At 39.7% G+C, this 14,555-nt stretch overlaps 1 long non-coding RNA gene across 2 annotated transcripts in view; it reads left to right on the forward strand.

Moving 5' to 3' along the window:
- The window catches only part of LOC144930836 (uncharacterized), a 196,205-nt gene extending 183,366 nt beyond the window's left edge, over window positions 1-12,839 (forward strand). For both annotated transcript variants that reach the window (XR_013636249.1, XR_013636248.1), the window contains exons 7-8: window positions 8,499-8,584; window positions 10,028-12,839. This is a non-coding gene — a long non-coding RNA (uncharacterized LOC144930836). The remainder of the gene's footprint in view (window positions 1-8,498; window positions 8,585-10,027) is intronic.
- Window positions 12,840-14,555: the final 1,716 nt, after the last annotated feature.

Below are 14,555 nucleotides of genomic sequence, written 5' to 3' on the forward strand. Positions count from 1 at the left end.
AGTCATTTCCTACCCATTCCTAGAGACTCTGGTTCTTTTGTGCCTCTGGAGTTCTCAAATGTGCACCAGGGATTTCAGAGCTGATTAGCCCTTGCCTTCCAAAGATCCATGGAAGGGCACTGAAGTTAGCAGGTGGGAAGAAGGCCACTGAGAGCTTTGAAAAAAGGAGGAGAAGCTTAGGGATGGTTATGGGGTAGCTTTTGGTGTGCGGAAGGGGGAGCAGCCAGATAGCTGGTTGAAGGTGAGATTTTTCCATCAAATATTTTACCATGGTACAAATTTCCACCCTTTGAAATGTATCAGATCTGGCATATGGGCTCTGCCTGCGCAAGTTGAAGGTTAGATGCAATTACTTTGCTCAGCTTGACTCAGAATAAGATTCTGCAGTCAGGAGGGGGCACACATAGGGAGGAAAATGAAGTCCATGAGTGATATATGGAGGAGACAAGAGTATGGTATTTCAGACTTATAAAATACTGCTCATAGGACAGGAGCTTACCCAGCAGGAACAGAAAATATCTCAGAAGTTTGCCTCCCTACTTCCCACCAGGTACTTGAGCGTGTATTTCAGAGCTATAATAAACTAACTTCAGGGTTTTTTTTTAAAAATTCATACTGTGTGGTTTTTTGGTTTTGTTTTTTGTTTAGTGCTATAAATACTTTGTTACTGGAACATCATATCTTTTGTGATTTATTTCTGTAGTGACATTGTTTACTTGACTCATTATTTTGGCATCAGGAAGGCATAAGTCGGTTTAATTAACCATAATTTGATCAAATTAAATAAGAAAAATGCCTGCCATTATAAGTTCATACAAGAAACTGATAAATAAGCATGAAATTTGTTACCTGCTGTCATAAATATAAAGGGAAGGGTAACCACCTTTCTGTATGCAGTGCTATAAAATCCCTCCTGGCCAGAGGCAAAATCCTTTCACCTGTAAAGGGTTAAGAAGCTTAGGTAAACTGGCTGGCACCTGACCCAAAATGACCAATGAGGGGACAAGATACTTTCAAATCTGGAGGCGGGGGGGAGGCAAAGGCTTTTGTCTGTCTGTGTGATACCTTTGCTGGGAACAGATCAAGGATGCAAGCCCTCCAACTCCTGTAAAGGTAGTAAGTAATCTAGCTAGAAAATGCATTAGGTTTTCTTTGTTTTGGCTTGTGAAATTCACTGTGCTGGAGGAAATGTGTATTCCTGTTTTTGTGTCTTTTTGTAACTTAAGGTTTTGCCTAGAGGGATTCTCTATGTTTTGAATCTGATTACCCTGTAAAGTATTTACCATCCTGATTTTACAGAGGTGATTCTTTTACCTTTTCTTTAAATAAAATTCTTCTTTTAAGAAGCTGATTGATTTTTCATTGTTCTTAAGATCCAAGGGTTTGGGTCTGTGTTCACCTGTACCAATTGGTGAGGATATTATTATCAAGCCTTCCCAAGGAAAGGGGGTCTAGGGCTTGGGGGAATATTTGGGGGGAATAGGACTCCAAGTGGTCCTTTCCCTGTTCTTTGTCTAAATCACTTAGTGGTGGCAGCATACTGTTCAAGCACAAGGCGGAATTTGTGCCTTGGGAAAGTTTTTAATGTAAGCCGATAAAAATAAGCTTAGGGGGTCTTTCATGCAGGTCCCCACATCTGTACCCTAGAGTTCAGAGTGGGGAGGAAACCTTGACACCTGCTCATACTGATTCAAGAGAGATTGAAAAGCTAGTACTCTTGTCAGAAGATGAAGGCTTATTAATTGTTGTAGAATGGAGCTCATCAAATAAAATATAATTATTCACTGGTGGGGAAAAATGGGTTGGATTTGATCATGCTCATGGCTGTTTTATGTTTTTGCTTTCTGCAAACATTTAAACAGATCTTTACTAGCATAAATATTTATGAAAAGTGAAATTTAACCTTGACTATTTTAAATCAGTTTTTGTATTAGATTACAATATTCTAAGTTGATGTTGATGTTGATGATGTTATTCATGAAATCAGTAAATAGAAATCCATGACTTAAGTAAACAATTTAGAGCAAATTTTGTCATTTAAATATTATTTTAATGACCTTTTCACCTTCACTTCCACTTTCACTTCACTTCACTGGGACTAGAATTGAGAAGCAATTAAAATCATTTTGATTAAATATGAGTATTTTATACACATCCTGTAAATAGAGTGAAGTAAAATTCAGTGAAATAAATAAATTATTCCAAATTATTCACTTATCTTTGCTGTAGAACACAAGAGATTTCCTCAAAGATATTGAAAATCAGGCAACAGAACCAAATGGCTTTACTCTGAATTAAGTTAGATTGACCTGGAAAATGTGTGTGTATATGCATGCAATCGGTAATAACAGTATATTAGTAAATACTTCTCTACTCACTGATAATCAGAAATTGATAAAAAATGTCAAAATTAAGCAGATCCCTGGGAATTAGTATAATCATTCCATTAAATTCATTTGAATACTTTTCATATTTTTATCTTTAATACATGCCTTTAAATTTGGGACTGTCAATTAAGAAATTAATTAAGAAGCACTGTCTGAGATTGAAATGGTCATGATCCAGCATGTAGCGAGACACAGAGAAATTAATTCTCAGTGCAACATCTTATATATTAAGACAGAAAATATATCTGCTGTAGAGGCTGTAAAATGCCATTGAATCAGAGATAAAAACTTATACCCAGAAACTGAACCACAAATAGTGGCAGCTCTTGCCCGCATATGACAGTAATATACACATATTTGTGAAGAATACACTATAGGCCCATAGGGATTCCCTTCCCCACACTTTTGTTTGGAAGAAACTCTGCCAAGAATCCTGTTTGTCAAATATAAATTAGAAGGCCAGGCTTCTGATCAACATTTTTGTTGATAATTAGTAAATTTAAAACCTGTGAGAAGTGGGTGATTTTTCATATCAGAACATGATTTACTTTGGCAGATGTTTTACTACCCCCGCGTCTCTAGTTTTATCATTAGAGTGTGGCACATAAATCTCAAGAGAGAATGAGCAATAACTTATTACTAAATAGAAAGAAAGCAGTGTGAACATTTCTTAGCATCAACAATTCCCCAGTCAGCAACAACCATCCTATGTGCCCAAACTATCAGTGTATCCTAGCATGAGAAAGACAAATTAAAATGTTTGTGGGGGTGGCTGAGAAATACGGTCACCCCCAAGTGTTGTAGTCTCCCAGTCAGCTAGCCAATCAATTTTCAACAAGCTATAGCTTTACACCACATTGTTCAGGTCAATAAATATGATTCTAAGGGTTGGTTCAAACAAATCTGGGGCTTCATTTGAAGTTGTTTGATTGGTACCCTGTTGTGGGGAGAGGGAAAAGGAGTATCTTATAGGGCAGTGTTTCCCAAACTTGGGATGCTGCTTGTCCAGGGAAAGCCCCTGGCGGGCCGGGCCGGTTTGTTTATCTGCCGTGTCTGCAGGTTCGGCTGATTGCGGCTCTCACTGGCGGCGGTTCGCTGTGCCCAGCCAATGGGGGCCGTGGGAAGTGGCGGCCAATATGTCCAGCAGCCCGCGCCGCTTCCTGTTGCCCCCATTGGCCAGGCACAGCAAACCGTGGCCAGTGGGAGGCATCCCAAGTTTGGGAAACACTGCTATAGGGTTACAGTAGGGGAGAGACTTAGTAATAAAATGTCTACAAAATTTGAGGACAATATTATGGGAGTAGTCAGTGGATTTTCCCATTAAAGAGGAGGAAGATTGAGAACTCATGCAGCTGGGGCCTTCTTTCATTCTCTAGGTCAATCATGGTGTTTCCCAAAATTCTCAGTCAACATGAAGCAACTTATAATGAACATTGCATGGCTGTTAGAGCACAAGCAATAAATCTCACTGAATGAGGTGGTGTCTCTGTGACAGGAGGAGGAGTTTGGAGGGCCAGTGGCTTCAGGTTTTAGTAGCACAACCCTATCAAAATGTAAAGCAGAGAATTCTGAAGAGGACTGAGAAGGATGGTAATTTGTGCTCAGCTATTGAAGCTGATAGGCAATGGAGAGATGTACAAATGAATTGGCTCCCATGTTCATTTTGTAGGTGACGGGCAGAGAAGTTTTAGACTGGAAGGTCAGAGCTTCCATGTCTGGTAGAGTTCATCTTCTGCTGGATCACTGCAGTCAGGAAACACTCCTTACTACCTGATAAAAAGATTTTGAAGAGCTAATTTGTTCTTTTGGAATGCATCAGCTTGCACAAAAAGATGTGTGTGTTTTACATAAAGGCTTCTAGGAAGGCAATACCTTCAAATCCCCTTAAAGCATGTTTTCTGTTTTACATTCTTCTGCAATTATTTAATTGGATGAATGGTCTGTGGGGCCTGCAAGTTGGATGGAGAGAACAGCCCGGCAAAATAAAAAATACATAAAAAAACCTTGTGCAGTTTCACATGACATTAGAATAAATTGAACATAAAAAAAAGCCTATTTAAAGAATGCCCATGAATGTTTTAGTAGAATTCACTTCAAACCTGGTATGTCCTACATAAGTCTCTTTCCCTTATGGGAAAGCAATATACTTGAAGTTGACTAAGTACAGATCTTTTTCATAAGTATTTAAAGGAATAGGCATTGGTAATACAACAACACTGTTGTTCTGAACACAGAATAGCAATATAGTACCATAAGGCTAATTAACATCCTGTAGTCCCATTGCATTCCCTGAAGAGAATCATGGTTTTAAATGATAAGCACATATATTGAGACATTATTAATCTAGGCAAGTACCTGTAGTGCAGTAAAGCATACTTCCAGTTACAGAGTAACTGGAAGAATACAAATTTCATACAGGGAAGTACATTTTAGTTAAAATACATGGTTCACTGCACTTAGTTAAACTGATGTATTCACTCAACTTTAGAAGGGGACAACATAGTGTGTAATATTTGTAACTTTGTGTATGTAGTTTCCTGTATTTTAAGAATTTTTGATTTAAGATTGACCTACATTTTGGAAGTGTTCTTGGGGCACTGCTTGGTGATTCATCCATTATGGGGAAAGTCCTGTAGAAATTACGAAGATTAAAACCTATAGGTGTCTATAGAAAAGACAATAGATGTAAATAGAATATTCTATCCTTTCTGTAGTTTCTGCCCCCAAACTTCCTAAAATTCTGTAGAGATGTCTGGACATGGAGAGTGAACTTCTCTTTATATGGTCCCCCATCCAAAGTCAGGATCATGTGACAGGGTCAGGCCAGATGGCTGCAAAAGAGTGGTCGAAGGTAGATACATTAGTTCCAGGTTAATCAGGTCCCTTTTCCCTGGGTAAAATAACAGGGACTATTCCAGAACACTCAGGAACTTTCTAGAACTAATTAATGCAGGCAGGCTAATTCAGACACCTGTGGCCAATTGGGAAGCTACTAGAATTAATTAAGGCTAATCAGGACATCTGGTTTAAAAAGGCTCTCACTCCAGTTAGTGAGGGACACGCAAGGAGCTGAGAGTGAGAGGGCATGTGCCTGGAGGACTGAGGAGTACAAACGCTATCTAGCATCAGAAGGAAGGTCCTGTGGTGAGGATACAGAGGGTGTTGGGAGGAGGCCATGGAGAAGTAGCCCAGGGAGTTGTAGCTGTCACACAGGTGTTACACAAAACACTCTAGACAGCTGTGATCCAGAGGGCCCTGGGCTGGAACCCAGAGTAGGGGGCGGGTCCGGGTTCCCCCCATCCTCCCAACTCCCTATTGGATACAGGAGGAGTTGACTTGGACTGTGGGTCCCACCAGAGGGGAAGGTCCCCGGCCTGTCCCCCGACCCACTTGGTAGACCAGCAGAGACTGTGGGGATTGTTCTCCTTTCTTTTCCCCATGCTGGCCAGTGATGAGGTTATCTGAGTGAATGGCAGATTTGAGCCACGAAAGTGGCCAAACTGAGGGCTACTGTGAATCTCTGAGGTGAGCAAAATCTGCCAATAAGTGAAGGACCCACCAAGGTAGAGGAGGAACTTTGTCACCATAGATAGAGGCACACTACTGGGTTGTTGTGAGCACTTGTCCCCTGGAGTGGGACAATGCCTTTCCTTTTGTCAGTCATTGTACAGTTGTTAGGTACCTATGGATTTTGATTATTGCAAACCAGGGCCAGAATTGAACACTGACCTAGAGTTTCAAGTGTCTCCAAATCCCAGCTAACCTCTTGAGCCATTTATGATTTTACCCAAAACTAGCCAAGAGGATTTTTCTCAAAATATGTAAGGAAACAAATGACTACCCTAGTGTGCATGCGGTGCATGTGTGTGTATCCCACATTATAATGTAAAGATCTGTTATAACAACATATTCCCCTGCCCCAGCCTTGTGTATTAGAATTGCAGAGGCTGGTGATACAAGTTTCTGGATAACTCCTGCGGACTGGCCACACAGTATTTGCAGCTTTTGCAGTTAACCTTCAGAAGCTTCTCTTTACACTTCCATTGCTTAGGGATTATATTTCTCTATCATTTGAACTGTTTATCAGTTTGCCCATTTTTTTTCATAGAGGAGTACCCTGCATTTATGTTGGGTTATAAAATGATCACTTTTAGTTCATAGGGGTTCTACCAGAAAAAGCAATGGAGAAAAGCAGAAATCCACATGTCTGAGTGATTTGTTCTTGATTATGGAGAGGAATTTGTGTGAACTCAGGGAAGAACAACATTGGCTGAAGAAGATATTATTAAGGAGTTTGACCCAAATATTTTAAATGGGGAAAAACACAGAATAATTTAATATGTTTCAGAAATTTACTCAAGTTTGTCAGACCACCACAAATGTCAACGGAACGCACAATGGTATGGATGGGATCCTGGGAGAAGAAATGCATTGGCAAACTGCTATAAAACATTGATAGACTTGTGGAGTCATGGTTCAAACCTCTGAAGTTGGGCAGATCACAACTTAAAAGTTTGAGAGGGTCTGTAGCAATGGAGACAAAATATTTATGTGGTGCATTGTTTTTTGCTTTGCAAATATTTCACAATGCCAAAGAGGATGAGAAGTTTCACTGAGCTACGAGGGACAGATTACATTAAAACATCTCTAGTTAAGCGAACAAACAAATTATTACCACCCAGTATAAGAAACTATCTGCTAAATTACAGCTCATGGAAGACTTAACACATGCTGGAAGATCCTCAGTGGGTGTAAACTGTCATATCTTCACTAAAGTCAATGCAACTATGATGATTTATGCCTGCTATAGATCTGCCCTCTTGGCAAGAACTTCATAATATGTCTGAGCTAAAACTCACTAAATTCAGGGCCAAAAATTCCATTGACTTTAATGGAGCAGGATCAAGCCCACTGAGATGCATATTACTTCTACAAGGCACAAAAATCCACTCAAATACCCTGTCAGTTTAGCTTAATCTTCTTTATAATCATCACCAGTAGAAGATTTAAAATTTCTCCCTCCACTAAAAAACAACTACTCAGCAAATGAAAAAGTTCCCCAAAAGTTGCAAACGTCTTTGTAGTATGTGAAACTTCTTCTGTTTCTTTAACCAAATTAGTCATTAGTTTTTAAATATTACTTTTGCTTTTCCCATTGAGTTAACAGACTTAATGTAATTTGTTCTATTGCTCTGAAGGCTAAAGGATTTTTATAACAAAACATGGAAGAGTGAAAAAGTAATATTTTATTAGACATAAAAAAAATTCATGTGTTTTGAATTATGTGCATAATGTTTCCTATGCCTTCTTCGCTACATTTAAGAGATTCTTCAGAAGGCTAAAAGTGGAGAACAGCCTTTATTGCAGGGATCACTGGTACTAGATGGTCATAAGAACAAGTATTACCACCTCTTTCACGTCCTGTTTTCTGTACAGCAGATCTTAGTATTTTGCACTTTAAGGGAAAAAATAGGCTTAGGTTTCATAGCTGGTTGTCCATAGTGTTCAGCACTATATCTTGCCTTTCCCACACAGCCAAATTGTATTGGTCTGGATGCACTGGTAGGTGTGAAAACAACATGTGTTGTTTACCAACCTGGGTCCAGGTTTTTCACTGCTCTGTTGTTGTTGTTCTTATTTATTACATCCTTCTGATGCCAATGTTGGTGCACAGGGTAGAAATTAGTCTTTTCCATTCCTCTCTGTCATTAGCTGCTGCTTCCATCTGCTCTGTGGTGTTGATATTGACTGTTCTTCCCTGACTGCTAAGGCTTCTTCTTAAGGTTTCTCTTTGGCACCCTCATTTCCTCACACCAGTTGGTTTCCACCTGCAGCTTCGTGTGGGAATCTGTGTATCGGCACCCAGAGTATTGGCCCCAAAGATGTCCAAAGCTTCCTTCTAATTTTCATGGAGGGAAGCTGCTGGTTCATAATATCTCAGATCTCTTCAATGAAATGTCTTGAACTAATGCCCAGAAGCCTTCACAGGGTCTTTGTTTCAAAGGCATCTAGATCTCCAGATCTTGTAGTCTTATGTTAGCACTGAGATTACATTTGAGTTGAAAATTCTCAGGTTTTTTTGGTATTAATATCTTTGATTTGATGTTGCAGAGTTTAGTGAAAGCTGTGGATGCCTTCCCTATCCCTGATGTCACTTCTTGCTTGAAAACTCTGTTGGTTAGTATGGTGCTGCTCAGGTAAATGAACTGTCTCACTTTTTGTCTTTGATGTTTTTGTCTTCTAATATGATGATACAGCTTGATGGCTGGATATTTGTTTTGGAGTAACTGATTTGTGAGTCCTACTTGGCCTGCTGCTGTTGCCATGGTGTCTGTCTTTGTAGCCTTTTCAGCAGTGTTGCTCAATAGCATGGTGACATCGTCAAAGTCTAGTTCTTTGAGGTACTTGCGGACTGCTCATGTTATGACAGTGTTTGGCATTGCCACAGAATGTATAACGAAGAAGTCTGTTAGCAACACAAACAACAGAGGAGATAGAATGCAGCCCGATTTTATGCCAGTGTCCATATTTATTCACCCTGCAATGCTGTATTGTAAATAGAGCTGGGTGAACTTTTTTGGACAAATGGTTTATTCACTGAAAAATTTAGTTTTGGTCAGCCCAAAGCTATTAACAAATCTAACACAAAATGTTTTGGTTGACTTCAAAGCTACTTTTAGATTACTTTTTTGATTCACTGAAAATTCAAAAAAGTTCAGATTCGGTTTGACCTGACCATTTTTTTTTTCCAGAACCATCAGCAGTCTGGAACATTTTGTTATTTGTTGAGCTCTAATTGTAAACATTGCTTAGGGATCTAATTGTAAACACAGAAAATAGTGCTGAACTAAATTAGGACTGATCTACATGTTAGTGGGAGATGTGATGTGGATTTTTTAGCTGACTTCAAGCAGAAGGTTGAATCCCTGTTTTCAGACTGTCTACTCAAACAGTGCCTCGGATGCTTGCTTTGTTGTAGCTGTTTCTTTGAAAAATCAGCTTTTTTCCTCAATGTGTAACGTTTGTTCTATGATTCATTCTGGAACATATTTTGGGAATTCACAGGATTATCACCAGGGCTACTGCTGTCAGTCCGAACACATGCATGTCTTATTATCTCATCCAACATTTCCTGTGCACATTCAGTTAGTAGAGAGGATGAGAAATGCTGCCATCACTACTGGCAGTGCTCAATAAATATTATGACTGTCTTTTCAGTGCTGCAGCAGCCAGTTCTAAGACTATAATTCAAAATTTATAGTCTTTTTTCCCCCTATTGGACTGTATCCTGGCCCTGAACAACCCTAAAACCCCAAAGAGGGAACATGTTACTCAAACATAAACTGAGCAGATTAACCAAATGAATTTTCAGGACCTGTGAAATGTGTACATGTGGTGGTAGCCAATGTTCTCTTTTTGTGACCTTAAATATTAATTTTTGAGACTTTTATCTGGGAAGATAAGACAGATGCATAAAAAAGAATGAAAAATTTAAATTACATCTGTCAAGGAAACTGGTGAAATTAATTTTCTAGTATTTCTAAAAACATCCGACTGAATTTTTTTAGCATTTTTAAATTAATTTATACCAAATAAAAAATAAGATGTTGTAAACCTGATGTTTTCTGTTCCCATCATAGGTCCTGTGGACAGCTGTGGAAAAAACATAGGAGATGTCATAATCAAATATACATTTGCTGGAGCAACAAACCTATTCAGGAAAGAAGAGGTAGCTTTCTGATACAGTGAAATTTAACCCAGGCCCCATACGATTAGATAGTACTGGTATGACTAGAGTGTTAGTTCACCATAAAAATTCACCTCTGTGAAGTCCACACTCATTCTCCTGCACAGGCCTCCTCTTCTAATGTAAGTAGTTATTAGGGATGGGCTTACTCAGAGGTTGAGAACTACTTCTGGTATATCTGCAATGTAATTGGGAGGTGTAATTTGCAGCACAGGTAAGCATACCCATGCTAGCTTTGATGTAGATAGCTCACTAAGAATAGCAATGAAGTTGCAACAGCCTGGGTGGCAGCACAGGCTAGCCATCCAAGTCTGTACCCAGGCTCTGGTTGCAGTTTAGAGATACCCTGTGGAGAAAGCCTACTGGCCAGTATGACTAAGACTCCCTGTGTTGGGGTGTACTGGGCCCTTTGATGACCCTTGCTGAAAGACTTGCGGTCCTACCACACGCCACCCCAGAAAAGGAGCAGTGAAGGTGGGTCCTCCAGGCCTGCCTCGAGAAGCTGCAGGGAAACAGCCAGTCCGAGCACAGCAGGCCCAGTTGAAAAGGAGCTACAGGGCCTGAGCAGATCAGTTGCTGGCTGGGACCAGAAGGGTGAGGAAGGACTGGAAAACGGTGAAACTATCCAGGTGAGGAGGCCTTCCTCAAGCAGGAAACAGACAGAGAACCCTGAGGTTAGGGTGAAGAGGGAGGGGTGATGTGGGAAGTGGCCCAGGGAATAGCAGCAGAAACTATTATAGCAAGCAGAACATGGCTGATATTTTTAGGGTCCCTGGGTCAGGACCTGGGGTAGTGGGTGGGCCTGGGTCCCCTAACCAGCCACTGGCAGGGTTGTCTAAGCCCCAAGAGGGGATAAGGCTTGATTAGAGGCCAAAGTGAAGGGTAGGACCTAGAGTCTCCAGGGAGGAAGCCCTGGGGTCACTGCTCTATACCTGGGCAGACACAGACTTAAAGCTAGCCCAGAAGGGGCTGAGGACTGAGTCCAGAGACCGGGGTAAATGGTAATGGGCACAGGCCCCGTTGGACCTTTTACCACAGAAGTGCTTCCTTCAGGTGTTTAGAAAATGGGTAACTTAGTCAAAGGGCTGAGCCAATGAAGACCCGCCTGATGTGGGCAATTGCCAACAAGAGGTGACAGAAAAGGAAAGAGTGCAGGTTTGCACCCAGCCAACAGGAAGCACTCATGAGAGGTGTGTTCCCCCAGTCACACCCCTCCAGAATTAAAAGGAGTAAAACAGTAGTGTAGTTTCAGTTGTGTATGTAGCACCATTAAAGGTTAGTGCTAGGTCTGTATCCTAACCAGCTTCTGCACAAGTGTGCTAGTTGGAGAAGAGGTTCCCAGAACACACACACTCCTCTCTCTTTCCACCCATAGCAGTGCTTTTGTACAAGATAGACCTGAAAATGAGCTGGAAGATTTAAGAGTTGAGTTTTTATATCTTTACTATCCTTCCCACTTTGTGGAAGTTTTTATCTCTCAGTCACAGAGAAACTGGAATTATTGCTGAAAATTAAAAAATAAATCTGAGAATAGGGTTGGGTCTAGACAATAGTCCTCTACAGCCAGCTGGGACAAGTCTAAACTACCTTTCCTGTGAATTCATGGGTATGCTCCGAATTCATTACTCACCATAACCCTCTATGCTATGAAGTACCTGAACTCTTCAGATCCAGCTGTGCCCATCTCTGTTTATGCTTTTTTCTCTTGTTATGAACCTCCTCATTGGTCTTTAAATCTAGGATGATGTTTGCTGAGAAACAACCCCGTTATTCGAGGAACATATGTTCATAACTATTACAAGTCAGGAACATTTGAATAGTCTCCATCTGGCACAAATCAATGTAGAATCATAATAAATGAGAATTGTTAATACTGAGAACTTTGTCTGGAATTGTAGATGTAGCCATTGTTTAAAGTAATTTGTAAAGAACTCTGAAGTTTCAGGATTAGTTCATCCATAAAGGTTTTGCTTGGTCTGTACTTTTTATTTTCAATAATGTATAGAAAATTATAAATTGGCATACCAAAGCAGATCATGTTCTGCCACTTACAGTAACCATATGCTTCTAAGAATGGTGCAAGAAATCCTCAATGGACAATTATGGAATAATCTGCCTGTGAGGAAAAGTTACTTCGAAATCGCTGGGTGTGTTTTAATCCACTGAAAGTTGCCTTTAGAGAAAGTAAAAATAACAAACACAAAATTAGAATATACTTCAGTAAAAACAGGCAATACTCATACACCAAATCAGCATTATTTGTAAACATATACTGTAAAACCCTCACTGTCCCTTGAGTATACAAGATGCATCCAACATCCATGAGGCCATATGGAGACGCTGCATTCATTTAAACAACTAGTGCACAATAAAATTATGTTGTCCTCTGAGTGCAAATTGTTTATTGAGGAGAGTTACACCTTTTTTTTTCTAAATTAAAATAAAAATACAGTCACTTTGCTACACTGAGATTTTTTTCATACAGTATCTCAGAGAACCATTGGTATCTCCCATAGCTGTCAACAAATAGAAATTCTGAAAAAAGATAAACTCTTTCTGTGATAGTTTAGCCAGTGTTCTTTGGGGTTCACTACTAGTCATTCCATAAGAAGTAGAAAATGTAAGGGATGCAAACTCTCGTGCTTGTTCTGACTCTGTTTGAGCATATTAAAGCTTTGCTGTGAAAGTGTTTCTAAGCCTTCCAAGAGTTTCCTTGGGTGTATTTCTAGTTTATATTGAGATGCATGCAATACTTTGAATGCATGGGAGGGGAATGCAAAAATGAAGATAATTACAGAAGCTGGTCCGTTTTTATCATTTTATCATGAGTTATAGTTGTACTGGTACATTCTTTCCAAACACCGGGTTGGTATTGCTGTTTTCTAGTTAACTCTCCTTTCCCCATTTTATTTAACTTATAGTAGAATTTCATCTGACATTTGGACTGCAGGGATTTCACTTCTTGAATTACCCTTCCCACTCAGTCTCAAGGGGGATCATTTTTAACAAGAGAAAGATGCCATCTTTGGTGAGGGGTGCGTGCGGGGAGGGTGCAGGAGGCAAAAGGTCAGAATTACAGAGTAAAATCGTATAATGTTCACTATGAAAATTGCATAGATGAGTTCTGGGTGGCTGACCAAGTTGGTGATGCAATACAGAGCCTTTCATTTCTAAGTTACAGCTTCCAATACAGTCTATTGTATTCCAATACAGTCTATTTCAGCAGTGATCCAAGCCATTGGGTGTTTGGTCTGTGTGAGTTCAGTGGTGTAAGTTCTTGCGGGACATATGCCTGTTCAAGTGACCCACCATCACAACTGGTACTAATTACAAGTCTTGGAACAGAGATCAAATGGGCATGGAGACTTAGCTACTCTTTTACCCCTTGAGGTCCATCTAAGACTGGGTAGATAGCCACTGGTGGGCTATTCTGGGAAAGAATACACTACTGCTCTTCATGCTGTAACTGTGGATACAAGCAGGACTTCAGTCTCCAGCCCTCTCAGACCCTGACCTTTCATAAGCACTATGCTGAGGAAGTTTAAAAGAAGGGGACAAAAATGAATCTTACATGTAATTTGACAATTTGTCCTTGTGTGATCTCTACTTGCTCTACTTTCTTAGTTCTGCCACATATAGTTGATATGTTTTCTTATTTCTAGAATCCTAAAGGTATCTCAGTTTGACTTGTCATCTCATTAATTTCTTTCATCTACTTTAGACAGAGAATGTTCTCTAACTTGGCCTTGTTATGTGTCTCTCAATTTTAAATTGCTACTTTTTGGATTGTTTTGATTTAGTTCCTGTATGCTGCAAGGCATCCAGGGAAAATAAAGCAGAAAGGCTTCAATTTGGTAAGGCATATGGGCCAAACTGCCTTTTCAAACCCTATATGACCCAAACCATCAGTGACTTGGAGGACAGTATTAATACAGCACAATACTTTTAGGCTGCCAAATCTGAGATATCCTTACATAAGGGGATGTGAACCATTCCACTGTGTTGCAGTATGTCCTCATGGTACACAACAATACCATCCCACTGTTATCGATGAGGAGAACCATATTCCTAATGCAACATGTTTCCATCTTCCCTAGTCTAAATATTAGGGCTGTCGATTAATCACAGTTAACTCATGCAATTAACTCAAAAATTAATTGTGATTAAAAAATGATTAATCGCAATATTAATCGCACTTTTAAACAATAGAATACCAATTGAAATTTATTAAATATTTTGGATGTTTTTCTACATTTTCAAATATATTGATTTCAAATACAACACAGAATACAAAGTGTACAGTGCTTACTTTATATTTATTTTTATTACAAATATTTGCACTGTAAAATGATAAAGAAAAGAAATAGTATTTTTCAGTTCACTTCATACAAGTACTGTAGTGCAATCTCTTTATTGTGAAA

This window comes from Lepidochelys kempii, chromosome 9 (genome assembly GCF_965140285.1).
Source record: "Lepidochelys kempii isolate rLepKem1 chromosome 9, rLepKem1.hap1, whole genome shotgun sequence".
In the NCBI taxonomy this organism is placed as follows: domain Eukaryota; kingdom Metazoa; phylum Chordata; order Testudines; family Cheloniidae; genus Lepidochelys; species Lepidochelys kempii.